This window comes from Equus caballus, chromosome 15 (genome assembly GCF_041296265.1).
Source record: "Equus caballus isolate H_3958 breed thoroughbred chromosome 15, TB-T2T, whole genome shotgun sequence".
Classification (NCBI taxonomy): domain Eukaryota; kingdom Metazoa; phylum Chordata; class Mammalia; order Perissodactyla; family Equidae; genus Equus; species Equus caballus.
In genome coordinates this window covers 23,600,957-23,617,416 of record NC_091698.1, presented here as the reverse complement: position 1 = coordinate 23,617,416, position 16,460 = coordinate 23,600,957, and the positions used below count along the sequence as shown (strand labels likewise).

At 45.6% G+C, this 16,460-nt stretch overlaps 1 protein-coding gene across 4 annotated transcripts in view; it reads right to left on the bottom strand.

Moving 5' to 3' along the window:
- CREG2 (cellular repressor of E1A stimulated genes 2) overlaps positions 1–16,460 on the bottom strand; it is a 51,857-nt gene that overhangs the window by 21,961 nt on the left and 13,436 nt on the right. The gene's annotated exons all lie outside the window — the stretch shown is intronic.

The window sequence follows — 16,460 nt, the reverse complement described above, 5'->3', positions numbered from 1 at the left end:
AGAAAAGAAGTAAAGATAGTAAACAGGAACTAAATTTACATATACTGGAGGAGACTGTCATCAGTTGTACCCAATTTACTTGTTCACTATTAAAGCTAATTTCTTCACAAAACTGCTCTGACACGAAAGCAATGAATTCAGCACTCATACGTAAGTCGTTATAGAACAACACATTACATTTAAATCAGGAGCGTTTTGCTTCTCCACTGGTGGTTATTATGTAGACTAGAAAGGAGATTATACATTTAAATAGGTCAATAAAAAACTTTCCATTTACACAGTGGGCAACCCAGCTAAACTCAGTATAACTTCCTTCTCACCTGTGGTAGGTGGGATAATGGCCCCCGAAAGATGTCCCCGTGCTAATTGCTGGAACATGTGACTGTGTTACCTCACATGGCGAGGAGGAAATAAGACTGCTAATCAGCTAACTTTGCACATAGAGATTACCCTGGATTATCCAGTTGGGCCCAATGCAATCACGGGGTCTTACAAGTGGCAGAGGGAGGCAAAAGAGAGTATTGGAGTGACGTGATGCGAGAAAGAGTCAACTGGCCATAGCAGGCTTTGAATATGAAAGGGAGCATGAGCCAAGGAATGCAGGCAGCTTCTAGAAGCTGGAAAAGGCAGGAACCTGGTTTTTCCCCTGGAGCCTCTGGAAAGGAACCCAGTCCGCCTCCACCTTGGTTTTAGCCCAGTGACTCCTGTTTGGGATGTCTGACCTCCAGAACTATAACATAATACACTTGCATTGTTTTAGACCACTGAGTCGTGGTAATTCGTTACAGTAGCAAGGGGAAACTACTGTACCATCTGAAGGAAGGTGGCCTGCAATCCCGCCTTAGTCACGTGAGTGCGAGGCACTGTGGTTATTGGCAGCTGCTGCTCCCAGCATGGTCAGCAAATTCGCTGCTGACCAGGAAGGAGGATACCGTGTACCCTGGGGACCCTGACTGATGGCTTTCGATTTCTGAGAGCCCACTTTGCTGAGCAGGGCCTGTAAACGACATTCTCCCTCCTCTTGGCGATGTACTTCGCATATTGTTTAGGCATCCACTTCCCCCTCACTCAGCTTCAGGGAACCTTAGTCCATCCCCAGGTCTTGAGGGCTGGGACTGCTACACCAACCAGCACATTCTATCCCCTGGCCACAGTGAAGGATTCAGGGATTGGCACAAGAGCAAGTTTGGTCATGAAAGCCTAAGGAGCTACTTGCTGGGCACTTCTCAAATGGCAACCTTTGGAGTCTACTGGAGAGATGCTCCCTTTTGCTGGACATAAACAGGGAGCATGTGTACCTGGAAGTCGCCGGCACCACAAGGCTCACAAGCAGGGCTGTTCTTAAGATGAAGCAGACACGGAGAAGGCAGGGAGGAGAGACGGGAAAACCACATTTTGGCTGACATTGCAGAGCCCCTAAGAAAAGCCCACCACTGGAACTTCAAATATGTGAACAAGTTTCTTTAACTCTCTAAGCACATCTGAGCTTATTTTTCTTTTTCTTGCAACTGAGAGGCTCCACACTACCAGAAGAGCTTCCAGTTTCTGTCTCTGCTCAGAATGGATCGCGGCATGCCCACCTCATGTTGGATGGTATTAATAGTGATCCACAAAATATTCTAATGCAGGCAGTAAAGTCATGATGGAGCTATGTAAAGTGAGGACATGGTTCCCATATGCATGTGTTTCCATTAACCCAGTATCATGCAAAGCAAAGATGACCTGTATTTAAAAAATATTCACAAATGTATACATTTCCTTGAGGTAAGACTACCTCCACCATTTACCTGGAAGCAGTTTTCCATGGGTCTCTTGTGTTCCTGAACACCTTGTGAGTAGAGGACTAGCTCCCTTTGTTCTGGACCAACTTTTCCCAAACAGCCTTGGAAGATAGAGAGAGTGCCTCCCTCTGGGGCCAAGGGGAGGTTGTTTACTATCCAGTAGGGTGAAGACACTGTCTCCCTCTGGAGGCAGGCAGGCTTGCTTCCTGGCATCGCCATGGGGGAATCAGGGCTCGAGGGAACCCTGCCACAAGATGTGGATCCTCTGGCTCCTGCTATTGCCGTGAGTTAAAGTCCTTTGTCTCTGACCCAGGAGTCTTGTGTTTTCTGCAGCAGGCTGACCGGTTAGTTAGAACTAACAAGGCTAACGTTTGCAAACAAGGAAAATCTTACATTTTTCTCACAATTCTCAACACCATGTAAAAACATTAAATTTCTTTACTTTTGGCTAGAATTGGATCACTTTGGAATCAGCGAGGCGAAAATAATTATGCTGATCAGAAGCTCTGATTTGCATTTTTACATATCTTTGAGTAATAAAAATAGAGGAATAAATCATTTTCAAGGGTTATCTGTTTTTTAGACAAAAATGTTTCTTATGACATGAATTATAAAGCAAAATGATGAAAAGATACCTTGCCGGTGCAGTTTGGAATCCATTGGTGGCATTGCTCTCTCTGGATTAGTCCAGGGCCTTTCTGGTCCACCCCCAGCCTGGGAAGGTGGGCAGGACTGACACAAAAAGAATTCCCTGTTCGCCCACTTGCACCTCCCCTGGGTCCCTCCGCGTTCCTCTCCTTTCCATTTAGCACTCTGCACAGGCCCCCTGGTCTGACACATCATCTGCTATTTCCTGACCTTTGACTCTAGCTGAACTCCATTCCTTGGCTCTTGATGGAGCAAGAAAAAAAAATCAGTATTACAGGAACAATAACTGACTGCAGCTGTTTTTGAATTTGCGCATCTGTACGTGATTAGGGTAGAGGTGGTGGCGGTGGTGGCAGCAAATTCATCTCAGGAAAAGCTGGCCTTCTGTTTAGGAAAGCACTTTAAGGAGTCCTGATTATGAAGGCACAGCCCCCTCCACAGGGCACCAGGCCAGTGTTTGGGAGGAGAGGAAGGGAGTTAAGTGTGTGCAGTACTGCAAATGGTTCCTCCTCGATCTTACTGCGTTCTGGACACAGAATGGTTTTGTTTGTTTGGGGAGGTTGCTGAGACTCAGGGAAGAAAGGCACAGGGAGGAGACGTGGAGTGTAGGGGAGATGCCCAGCAGGCTGGCAGGAGGCTGGAAATAGGGAACGAGGTGCCCTCCATCCCTGAAATGAGGAGTGGCCAGTGGCTGGGGCCGGGATGTCACATGATGTGGTTTGTGTCCTATGCTGTTCCAGGAGTTGCCAGATTTAGTAGATAAAAATACAGGATGCTCAGTTAAATGTGACTTTTAGATAAACAACAACTCTTTTTTTCAGTATAATATGTCCCAGACAATATTTGGGACATACTTACACTAAAAGAGTATTTGCTTATCTGAAATTCAGATTTAACTGGACACCCCGTGTTTTATCTGACAGCTCTAGCTGTACGCCCTCCCTACGATTATCCCTGGCCCTAGTAAAAGTCTGTTACAGCCAGGGTCCCTGTGTGGCAGAGGAGAGGAGCCGCCAGATGTGGTGATAAGACATCCAGAGGTGACTGAGGAGAGTGGGAGGGAGAGGCAGGGGTGACAGTCACCACCTGAAGCAGAATCTCTTCCTGGGAATCCTTGGCAAGGTTTGGGCGGGCTTGCTGCCACCTGCAGTTGCTGAGAGCTTAGTTATTTTATTCGTGTTTTGCTGGACAGTGTGACCCTAGGGACTGAGAGCCTGGGCTGCACTGTTTCCAACTCTTTTTCAGGCCAGGGGACATTCTTTTGGGCATTTCTCCCTTTCCACCTGTCCTTGGGACCTGCCACCTGTGCCCTGCCAGTGACCCAAGAGGACTCCAGTCTTAAGGGCAGGACCAGAACAGATTTGCTCAGATGGCCACCTGGAGAGCCCAGAGGATGACTCACCTGCTTGAGGACCCTGGCAGAGAGTGGCGGGAGCTGTCCTGGAACCACCCTCCGCCCTCCTGGTCCCCGGCTGCATTCATTACATCTCACCACTGCTGTCTGTGTTGCTCTGCGGGGTGAATGCTGGCACACCCAGCCTGGAACTTCTTTTCAACCTTTCATCTTAATTTTTCCTATAACACAGTCTAATATGGTATGTGGCAGTTTAAGCCAGGGGAATCAGGGACCAAAATGTTAAAAGGGTCTGTTCTTGGGGAGTAGGCTTCATGCCCACAGGCATGGACCCATGAGGCAGTACTGTCCTGAGGCCTGGACCCCATTATATTGGGGTTCTAGAATGCTGCTAAATAAGGATAATGGTCAGCCATAGCATTTTGTGCGTAAAAAAGTGGACTCGATGACCTGGGCCAGTTATAACGGAAACACTAAGACAGTGATTGTGCCCTCAAATTATTTCCAATTAAATGAGAAGACTGCCTCCCAAATATTTAACCTCCCTTGAGATAAGCAATCCTCTTTGCTACAATTTCTTTTATAGCCACATTTTTATGAGCTACAATTTTCTAAGAGCTTCACAAGGGATGCATTTTTCTAATAAACATACATGCAACCTTCCCGAACACTTTACGTCTTGTTGGTTGGTATATTTAAAGGTCTGTCCTATTTTTATGCATTTGCATTCAGTGGTAAAGAAAAATGTTAGAGAAAAGAATATATTATGTTCTTTTAGGATTTAGGAAGTTAAGTCAATATACATAGATACCAAGCAAATGACAGTAAAGTTTGATTCTTTAAAATATAGAAAGAAATTTGTTTTATGCCATCCCTGAGTGACAGGGATACAATTTCCATACACTGGACCGCCCAGTCCTCTGATGGGTGAAATCCCCATCCGTGTACAGTGGTTCTCAACCAGGAGAGGTTTCTTCCCCATAAAAGGCAATTGGAAATCTATGGAGCATTTTTTAGTTGTCACAACGACTGGACTGGGGGCTCTACTTGCATTTACTGGGCAGGGGCCAGGACTTCTAAATGTCCTGCAATGCATGGGACTGTCTTGCACAATGAGCGGTCCCACCCAAAATGCCAACAGACCCCACTGAGCCATGCTACTAGCTTCATCTCTCTGATGCATCCACCAGGTAGTAAATGAAGGCCAGTCAGTGTAGATGAGAGTTTCTTAACCTCGGCACTATTGACACTTGAGGCTGGATAATCCTTTGTGATGGGAGCTTTCCTGTGCACTGTAGATATTTAGCAGCATCCCCGAGCTCTACCCGTGAGATTGCAGTGGCACCCCTGCCCCAAGTTGTAATAACCAAAAATGTCTCCAGGCATTGCCAAATGTCTCTGGGGCAGGCGTTCTCCCACCTTCCCTTTGAGACCCAGTGGTGCAGACATAGGTAAATTTACAGGCTTGGTGGAGGGAGAGGAGAGAGTTCCCTGTATGGTTTCATACTTGATTTAAGAAATGTGGGTGTCATCTGCAGCTGAGAGAGAGTGGAGAGGGATGAGTAGGTTTGGCCTGAAAGAAAAGGGAGTAGGCAGGACCCTGAGGGTGGGAAAGGGACCTTCCTGGGGAAATGAAGGATTTCTAGCATGGGAGGATTTTGCTCCAGAATTTAAAGTGTAAGTGTCAGCCTGGCCATGTGGTTTGTCCCTGCAGTGCTGAGCTGTCTGGGTGCAGGATCAGAAGAGGAGGAAACAGGGTTTAATGGGGTTGGGTGTAGCCAGGCAGGAGCTCCAGAGAGAGAGGAGAAGAGGTGCCGGGAGTCTTGGGGTGATTATAAAGATAGACCATGGAGTCTAACCTGGGCAAAGAGAAAGAGCCAGGAGGTGCTGACGGGTGGTGAGACAATGATGGGGGCAAAGGGTTGGTGGGCTCCTGTGATCCACGCATCTCGCAGAGGGGTTGCTCAGGCAAGAAGGGGATGAGGCAGGATGCCGAGAATGGAGATTCGGATGTGGCACATATGCTACTAAATCTGGGGTGTGACCGTGGAAGTGGGTGGTGAAAACGTGGCTGGAGCAGCTCGTGTGTAGGATGGGCCATCCACATGATGCTGACAGTTAGAAGGAGAGGGTAGCAGCGGAGAGGAAAACGGGGAGACCTCTGTAGCTTCCACTTGCCAGTTTTACCACTGTCCTCCAGGGAAAGCCCAGAGCAGGCTCCCCTTCTCTGGGCTAGCCTTTCAGACAGCTGCAGGAAGCACTTGAGGCTGTGGTTTTTTCCCCCAGTCTGGCTGCTTTTAGACGTCCTAGTTTGTCAATATCCCTGATATCTATGGTATCCAGAGAGGACCTCACTGTTCCGGCAGAAGGTACGCAAAGTGGAAGAAGTACGTCACGTTCATCATCCTGTACTCCATCTTTCTAGGGAAGCATGTATGTTATGCTATGTTACGTTTTTTTCATTTCATGTCATTTTAAATTTAATTTTAAATTTAATTTTACTTTATGGCATACCAGTGTAATGCCTCATACTATCCCAATTAATTTTTTCCCAGTTTTGTCCTTCCTTCTTGGCACCATTTTCCTGGTTATGGCTTTGGTTTCTCTTGACAATTTTTCTATGTCTCCCAAGCAGGATTCATTACATCAAGCTCCAAATCTGTTCACCCTCAGAACCCTTCCACTGGCTCCCAGGTTCCCAGCACTTTCCAGGAGATGGTGAATGGTCAAGGAACCAGAAACATCCTACTTAGCATTCAGATTAAACATCAGCCTACTAATCAACCCCTTTTGGGCATTCAACCAATTGTTCATCCATCCACAGTTTCACATTCTTTGTGAAATTAGGTGTAAGAGAAACAAACAGATATAAATCTACCCAGCATTACCATCCCTTGGGTCATATTATATATTATTCTACCTTGTCGATGAGGACATCACAGGCTTTCTCTCAAAAGCCTCAGGGAAATCCACCTACAGTGAGTAGACAAGTTTCCCGATTTATCACCTTAGTAAATCTACCAAAGAAAGGACGGACTTTTGGACATGCCATCCTCCCCACCCAACATTGCCTGTAGGTGCTCACTTCTTCCTATTTTAAGGGGCATACAACATTTTTTAAACAGTCTGTTCCAGAATAACTACAGAAGTTATCTGTGTTCCTCTACAGACCTTCCAAGCCTCCGTTTTTTGAGACTCTGAACAAATTTGTCCATTTTCACGCTGTTGGTGCCTTTTCCACTCCTCCTCAGATCTATGTTCTTATCTGTGGAGTCTCTGAGTTTCTTGGAATGAAACTTGTGTGGTTCAGAAGCCTTGGCCACATGTATTTAAAGGAAAGAATGCGCCATTACTTTTCTCTCACGCAGTGTCAAGTCTTGTGACCCCAGCCGACCACGCACAAAGGGACAGGGAAAGTCGGTCCACTTTCAGGCAGCAGAAGGGCAGGGATGCTAACAACAGTCCACACTCACAGCCACGCCATCATTTAGCAGGACAGGTCAATGTAGAACCCTTTTCTCTGCGGTTTTCACAGTTCTCTATCATTTTGATATACTGCCAATATATTAAAATTTATATTTATCAATTGAATCTCATGTATTTGAGCCATTTTAATACCTATATTTTAAAAACAACTATATTATAAATAAGTACAATCACGACTCCCCCAAAATACCAAAGAGAGCTTTAGCATATATTGGAATAAATTACAATGTTTCTATCTACACTTGCAAATGCATTTAAACTGGTACATCCATCTGTGGTTGGTTGAATAACGCCCAAAGATGTCCACGTCCTAATCCCCAGAGCGTGTGAATGCTACCTTCTACGGGAAAAGGGACTTTGCAGATGTGATTAAATTAAGGAGCTTGAGATGGGAAGATTAGCCTGGATTATCTGGTGGGTCCAATGTAATCCCAAGTGTCCTTGTGGAGGGAGGCAGGAGGTCAGAGCAGAAGGATATAGGACAATGGAAACGACAGGTTAGAGTGATGTAAGGAAGGGGTCATGTGCCAAGGAATGCAGGTGGCCTCTAGGAGCTGAAAAAGGCAAGGAAATAAATTCTCCTCTCAGAGCCTCCAGAAGGAACCAGCCCTGCCAACACCTTGTAGTCATTTCAGACTTCTGACCTCCAGAAGAGTAACAGAATTTGTGCTGTTCTAAGCCACAAAATTTGTGGCAATTTGTTACAGCAGCAATAGAAAACTAATATACCCTCCCTCACGGCCCAACTCAAAAACTCCAGGTATTCCACCAATAAATCTTTAGCCCCACACCACATTGAAGACTCTGCTAGTCACTGGGGCTGGTGGAGATCGGGAAGGGCACAGTCCTGGCCCCAGGGAGCTTGCACTCCAGCAGGGGAGGCAGATGTCAGACAGCTGGCTGTACAGTTAGTGCTGTATCCACCTGACATTCTGACATAGAAGCCTGCCTATGTTCTGAGAGTCAGGAAAGGCTGAAATGTGGAAACGAGTGGGAATTAGGTAAAGAGGGGGCAGGGAAGGTATTCTAGACAGAAGGGACAGCAAGAATGAAGGTCCCCAGGCAGAAAAAAGCCAAAAGACCACTGGGAGCAGGACAAAGGTATGTCGGGGGTTAATGTAAGAGAGACCAGAACTGCCAAGGAGTGGACCACGGAGACCTTGTATGGCCATGGGAAGATTCTCAGATTTCATCCTAAGAACAATGGGAAAGCACTGAAGAATGCTAAGCAGGGTAGTGGATGATGAGATGTGCATTTTGAAACGATCTCTCTGGCTGTAGGACAGAGAGTGGGTTGGAAAGGGGCAGGCAGGAATCCAGGGAGACTGGTCAGGAGTCTTTAAAGAGCACCGGTGTGCAACAGTGGGAGCCTGGGCCAGGCGGCGGGGAGGAGCAAGCTGGAGAGAAGTCACCAGCTGAGGGAGAGGTTTGGGAGGCAGACCAGTTGAACCTTGCTGCCTGGTTGTGAGGTGTGAGGGAGAAGGAGCTGAGGGTGGCACCCAAGGGTCTGCTCCAAAAGGCCCAGGAAGAGGAGCCCTCTGGAAGAGGAGGAAGAGGCGAGCTTGAGGAATCCTTGAGATGTTCAGTTAGAGATGTCAGCTGGATTTGGGGTCTGGAGCTCAGATGAGAGGTGTCAGCTGGGAAGACAAGTTTGGGAGTCCCTGGCACACAGCGGTATTCGGGAGTGGATGAGATAGAGAGGGAAGAGTACGTAAAAGGAGGAGATGCACAGGCTCATGCATGAGAGTTTCTCCCCCTCCACCAGCTGTCTCCAGGCCAATGTCTCCCAGAGGTTTAACACGCTCAGCTTGTAATACAAGTATTTCCGTGTGTGTCTTACGTCCTTTTCCTCTTCTCAAAGGGAAATACTGTCATCTTTCACCTTTACCCCTGCAGTGCTTGGCATGGTTCCTCACACAGCAGAGGCTCAGTCACTACCTGTTGAAGGGAATGCCTTGCTGCAATAGGCTGCCTACATGTATCTGTCCGAATGCATTTAAAACAAGCTTCCTGCTCTGCCTCTATTGCAGTGCAACTCATACGACGGAAATTGTATTCGAACCACTTGAAACAACTTAAAAATATTTCTGTGTTTTGCAGGTTTGGCAGCTTCTGCATCAGTTCTCTCTGGAAGGTGGTTGGGGATGTACAATAGTACCTCTCTCATGAGGCTCTTGGAAGGGCCACACGGGTTATATATGTCAATTGCTTAGAACACTGCTCAGCACAAAAGAAGAGGTAGATAAATGATTGCTGTTAGACTTGCGAGGCATACAGTGTAGACAGGGCGCTGCCACCTTTCCCCTCCTTTTCCTGTGTCTGCCTCCTCCAGTTCTGCACAAAGGAAACACCTGTTCATGACAATAGCTTCCACTTATTAGTACTGACCGTGTGCTGGGAACTTTACACACACTGAAACATTTCACTCCCACAGCATGCTGGTGAGTGCTGTTATTCCATCTTAGGGTAAGGGAACTGAAGCTCAGACAAGTTAAGCAAGTGGTGCAAGGCCAGGCAGATATTAATTGGTGGGCTGAGGATTCAAATCGATGACCTGCAAATCAGAACCTCTTTCCTCTAACATAATAGTTCTCAAATTTATGTGTGCTTTACGAATTCTGAGATTGTTCCTTGGCAATGCAGCTTCCAAGCCCCCCATCTTCAGAGACTGCTGGAGCCCAGGAGTCTGCATTTGACAAGCAAACCTGGTGGCTCTCCCGGTTTCAGGCCGCTCCCCAGGAATGACTTAGTCACACTGTGGCCCACCAGAGGGTTCTGGAATCAAACCTCGGTCATGTTCCCAGGCCCAGAGATGGCAGCCAGATTGGGGCTGTGAGGCCACAGGGTCACTCTGGAGTCCTCCTGGCTTATAACCCCCCGATCTGGTGATCTTCTGGGATGGGGGCTGGTGGGGTGCTCTGGCCGCTCCTCGCCTGCAGTGCTGGCCTCCGACTTGATGCCGCCCCCAAACTACTTCCAAGACTCCATTCAAGCCCCCTCTGCCCTCGGCTGGCACTACCAGGATGCTGTCCTCGCAGGTAGGGCTTGCTGCTCAGCTCTGGCCCCCGTGCTTCTAGATCCACCACGGCTCCCTCACCTCAACCTGAATGATATATGTCAAAAATAGGACAGCAGCTCCCTTTAGAGGCAGACATGGACCAAAGGAGCGCTCAGAGCATCCCTTGCTTTCTTCCTTATCCTGCATTACATGGATCTGGGAGTTGTCTCTCTAGTCTAATATGTAACACACACTTTATCTAGTGACACCATCCCTGCATTGCATATTCAGCTGTCCCTTCCAAAATCCCACTGTTTACCTTGCTTAGAGATGTGCAGCAAACAATGAATTAAAAAGGGAAGCTGCCTGGCCCTCCAGCGCTTCATTCATTGGGGGGGAAAGAACGTAGCTACAGGGAGCGCAGAGGCCAGAGGGGTCAGAGCTGTCTGCAGAGACCATGCTGTGGAGAGTGGATAGTTATGGAGACCAAATACGAGACCATCCATTTTTCTCTTCCTGTTCTCAGCCCCTCCTTTCCCTAATCTATAAAATGGAAGCCGGGAGTGGATGGCCAGGACCCTTCCAGCCTGTAGGTACTTCTAAGGACACTGGAGTCTTGTCACATTTTAAGGTAAAGCTTTGCTGCTTCGTGAATCACATTTGCCTGCGGTCCAGTTAGCCGCAGCTACGCCTGCTCGGTAGAGACCTCAAAGAGAAAAGGGCAGAAAGAAGTGGCGAGTGAACCAGGATCACCAAGTGGGGAGCATGCAAACACCCCACTGTCCTGACAGACCAGGGGGACCAGCGGGCTTCTCAGAGGGAGAGGCCTGGGACTGCGCAGTCCCAGGGGGCTGAGACCTGGGCAGACAGAAGATGAAATGCATCCTGGGGAACAAACTGGTAATTACTGGGACTAGAAAATCTGAACACAGCCTTAACATGGGAACAAAAGGGTGGAGAAAGGAAGGAAATTTCAGGTTAGTGTCTTATTTTTCAAGGACAGGTCAGGTCGAGTTGGATGAGATGGAAATGATGGCTTGGTGGATGGATAGACAGTTGAGAACTGAAGATGCTGAGAAGGTGGAAATCACAGCCACAATGGGGAATCCTACTCATCTCCCCTCTTGTGGAGAGGCAAGGTTTTAACAGTCAGGGGCCCTTAGACATATGCTCGTGTGTCAGGTCTTGCTGTCTCGGGCCACACGACTGGTGACAAATAAGCAGAGAAAAGCCTTTGCCTTTAAGTCTTAACTATGCAGGCCTGGCATATAGTGAGTACTCAATAAATATCATTTGAAGGAAAAAAATTCTTATTTTCATCACAATATTTAGTATGTCCCTTTGTACACAGTATGCTTACGTAAATTCATGTTTAATTGAATTTTTTATCACTATCTCCTCATTTGTCTTACATTATTAGAATAACAGCTTTCCTTCCCAAATTCCTTTGTAATCCAATTAATTAAAATATTTTTTTCTTGGTCAGACATTTTCTTACCATTTCTACACCCTAGATAATTTAGGTACACTTCTGTGTTATCTTAGGAAAGTTACTTCAGTTATGTGCTTTTCTGATGGGGGAGGCCCAACTTATAAAAGCAAAAGGACATCGACCAAGAATATATATGATTGAAATGTCAAAATTGCATCTTTAGTTTTTCTGTTTCTTCCAGTGACAAAAGAAGAGAAAATTAGATAAAAATGAATTAGGAAACCATTTGCAAATTACATATCTGATAAGGATCCTATCCAGAATATATAAAGAACTCTGGAGCTGGCCCTGACAGCCCAGTGGTTAAAGTTCAGCGTTATCTTAGGAACTGGCAACTCAACAATAAAAAGAGAAATAATGCAATTAAAAATGGGCAAAGGTATTGAATAGACAGTTCTCCAAAGAAGATATACAGATATCCAGCAAGCACAAGAAAAAATGCTCAACATCTTTAGTTCTTAGGCAAATGCATATCAAAACCACAATGTGATTCCACTTCACCCCCATTCAGATGGTTATAACAAAAAAGGCAGGCAATAGCAAGTGTTGGTGAGGACGGGGAGGAACTGGAATCCTCATATATTGCTGATGGGAATATAAATGGCATGGCCACTGAAGAAAACAGTTAGTTCCTCAAAAAGATAATACATAGTTACCATATGACCCAACAATTCCACTCCTAAGTGTATACCAAAGAGACCCGAAAACATATGTCCATACAAAAACTTGTACATGAATATTCACAGCAGCATTACTCATAATAGCCAAAACATGGAAGCAAATGTCCATCAACTGATGAATGGATAATAACAAAGGACAAATGAGGGGCATACTCATGCAACAGAATAGTATTTGGCCATAAAAAGGAATGACATAATGATACTTGCTACAACATGATGAAACTTGAAAGCATTGTGCTAAGTGAAAGAAACCAGTCACAAAGCCACACATTGTATAATCCCATTTACATGAATGTCCAGAATAGGCAAATCCATAGATGCAGAAGATAGATTAGTGATTGCTGGAGGCTAAGGGCCTTGTAATAAAACCCTTATATCTGTCTTAACAACCCTAAAAGCTTTCTGGAGGGTGCATATTTATGGGCGTTACATCCTCACCACTAATTCATGTCATTTCAGCCCAACATGGAATCATGACTAACAGATGAGTAAAACATTTGTGAACTGGATGGGGACAGGTAGTTGGAAGATGCAAGAAAGGGGTAATATAAGGACAGAGGAACTGGAATCATCAGTGGATTCATGAAATGGATCCCCTGGGAACCACAGGAACAAAACTTTATGGAGCTGAAACAAAATTAGGGAGAGAGAAGGGGCTGCAGGTTGCTATGAGAGCTGGACAGAGAAATGAGTGGAAGATGGAAGAGAATACTCGAACACCTGCTCATCAAGCTTCCTCTCTGCAGAGTCCTCTGACTCTTCCCAGACAGCTCTTTTAAAAGTTATTCAGGTTAATGTTAGCTTCAGGATTACAGGAATATGTGGGCAAAAGAGAAGAGGTAACACGAGTCTGAACAAAGAGCAATTTATTTAGAAGATTTATATGTTGCCTTCAAAATTCAGTGAAGAGAAACTGAATTCTGCTTCTTTATCTGATTAGGGCGGCACCCTGTACTTTGAAACGCACATCATGTTTCCGGTGGACAGACCACAAACGGAGATATGTCATGGCCATTAGCAAGCAAGCTGCTGCAAGCATGTGCTCGTTCTGTGTGTTCACTAGATCAAGCTCATCCAGAGAAGGATTGAACAGAGTGCCTTCTATGCACAGTTCTAGCGGAACAAATCTCGGAGCCTGTGTGTAGAATTAGGCTGGGCTGAGGTTTTCATCTAGCATTCAACAGTATCTTTGCCTCTTATAAGAACAGTTAAAAAGTTGGAGGTGGGGAGATGAGTGGCTAAGGGGCATTTATATTTCTGGAATCTTTTTTTATTTTCTGCACCGAAGAAATGATTAAACTTAGTACATCCTAATTTACTTGCTTGTGCTCACTAAGCATTTATCCTGTACTCATGGCATGAAGGTAAATCAACCCTCCCACCAACACCCTCCCCTTCATTATCTTGTTTCACCAAAGGAGTTTCTCTCCTGCCAATGTGCCTATAACATGCAGGGGCTGCTCACAGGGTAGGGCAGGAATCTATGTCCAAGCACATTTTCCTACACTCTCTATGTGACCAACACCTTTTTGATGTGTATTCTTCAGGGTTGAATTGCCTCTGCAATATGTACCCCTCCAAGCAAGTCATTCTGAGAGGTCATCATGAAAGGCTTCCATTCTATGTTTTATAGATCCACTAGGCTTTGATCCGTCTAGGGTCTGGCACTTCCCCTTCAGAAACTAGATTCTTTTGCCAACTAGAACCTTAGCATCTCTTCTGATGCCAAACCACACTGAAGCCTGATCAATTAAAGAGCTCAGACAAGAGCTGCTGTTCACCGTTTCAGCCAGGACGCTGTCAGCCAGGGTGAGTGAAAGGGGCTGTGACTAGTGGCAACGTTGATGACAATCTTTCATTAAAGGCCTTTTGAGGAAGAGGGAAAAAGTGCTTCTGGATCCTCTTTTCTTGATAATCATCTAGATCTACCTTGAAACTCAGCATTTGTCCAAATTATCAATTGAAATTCTTTCATTTCAGGAAAACCCTCTGATGAGGCTTTTTTGGTTCCATTTATTTCCAGATCTTCAAAATGAAAGTTGATCCAACACCATCAAGCAGAGCAAGCCCTGCCTGCTCCGGTGTGCTTGCTCTCACCTTGGCTCACTAAGACGACGTAAAACCTAAAACCTGTGGCGTTCAAGCCTGCATGCTCCATAAAGAAAGATGTTTCAGTGGGAGAGAAATTTCCTGGGTGAGCTTTCTTTCTCAATCCATATTTACTGAATTTCCATACAACTGGGTCTCCGGTCTGAGCATGAATTCACTGAGTTGCAGGAGCATCTGTACATGCTGATGTGTGTTGAGGGGAGAGGAAAAGGAAGAGAGGAGGGGGTTGCTGGTTGCTGGCAAATCTTGTAAACTGGAATCTTATTCTCAATTTGTCATCTTAACCTGAGCTAGAAATATGTCCCCATCCCTAATTCGTCTAATTAATTAAATGAAGAAATCCTAGCACCAAGGCATAAACAGAATAATTGAATGAAACAGACTTCAAATAAATGAACAATAATTAGGCAAGACACGTTTGTAGGTTCTAGTTTGGATGGATGCAAGTCCGATGAGGTGGAAAAGCCACTTCCCATTCTACGTTTCTCAGACTATAATCTGGACCTCATTTTACAGATGACACAAGCCATCCTGGGGCTAAATTACAGTTCTCAGCAGACCTTTCCTGGAACCCCAGGAAAGGCATAAAGACCCACCCAATGTCCTCAATGTCCTAAAGCGTGTCAGAATCAGTCTGGAGCTCCTTCAAACTATGAATGCTTGCGCCCTAAGAGGTTCTGGTCCTTGTGCTGGGAGAAGACAAGACTGTCCAGGTCATTACCATACATCCCTCTCATCCTGTTTCCGCTCAATCCAAAGTCAAGCCACTCTAAATTTGTGGGAGTCCACACTTTGTAACATTCTCGCGGCAATCTAGATGTGGTAGATGTGCTACTCTGCCTTTTATCATCCTTGGAGTATCCTGCCTCCAGTAAACTATGGAGCCGGAAGGATCTCAGACACCTTCCCCGTCCCTGCCCAGTCCACCAGCGGCAAAGGCGAGGTGCTGAGTGGATAAGACACTTCGTTCTACTCCTTGGCTGCTCTGTCCTGTGGAAACCACCAACCCAATCCTTTTTCAGTCCAGAAAGTCACCTCCTACTTATTACCTGGTCAGATTCATTTTCCAAACGATCTCCTCCAGGAAGAAGGGAAGAGTAACGGCACTCAATTCAATATTCCCGGGGGTAGGGGTCAGGACAACTGTGTCCAGTTAAACCCAGTAACTTTATTGTGACATTTTAGGGACAGTGCAGGGACTAGAGGATGAGGGTGATGAAAAGTTTGGGGAAAAATCCATAACTAGATGGGATGGAGTGTCCCAGGTTGAATTTTATAGATTCCATTAAAAACTATTTAAGGTCCCTATAAACTTATAAAATATGAAGAAATATTTGTTCCTTTCATTATTCTCAAGATACTGGACTCTCCCAGCTTCAGTTAAGCAAATGACATCCGCTGTGTATTTCTTCATGATTAACCTTCCTGAGATTTTTGGAGACTCAACATCCTCCACCCATGTTAGTTTAGCTCTAACTCTCTCTAACATACAGACCAGTTAACACATCCAAGTATCATTTTTGGGAGACATACATGTGGGGGTTACTGAGTGAAAAGCATTTCTTATATATACAATGGAATACTATTCAGCCACGAGAAAGAAGGAAATCTTGCCATTTGCAACAACGTGGATAGGCCTTGAGGGCATGGTGCCAAGGGAGATAAGTCAGATAGGGAAAGACAAATATTGTATATCTCATTTTTATGTGGAATCTGAAAAAGCCGAACTTGTAGAAACAGAGAGGAGAATGGTGGTTACCAGAGCCTGGGTGTGGGGAAGTGGGAAGATGTTGTTAAAGGTACAAACTTGCAATTAGAAGATGAATAAGTTCTGGAGATCTAATGCACAGCATAGTGATTATAGCCCACATTCCTGTGTTATATACTTCAAAGTTGCTAAGAGACTGGATCT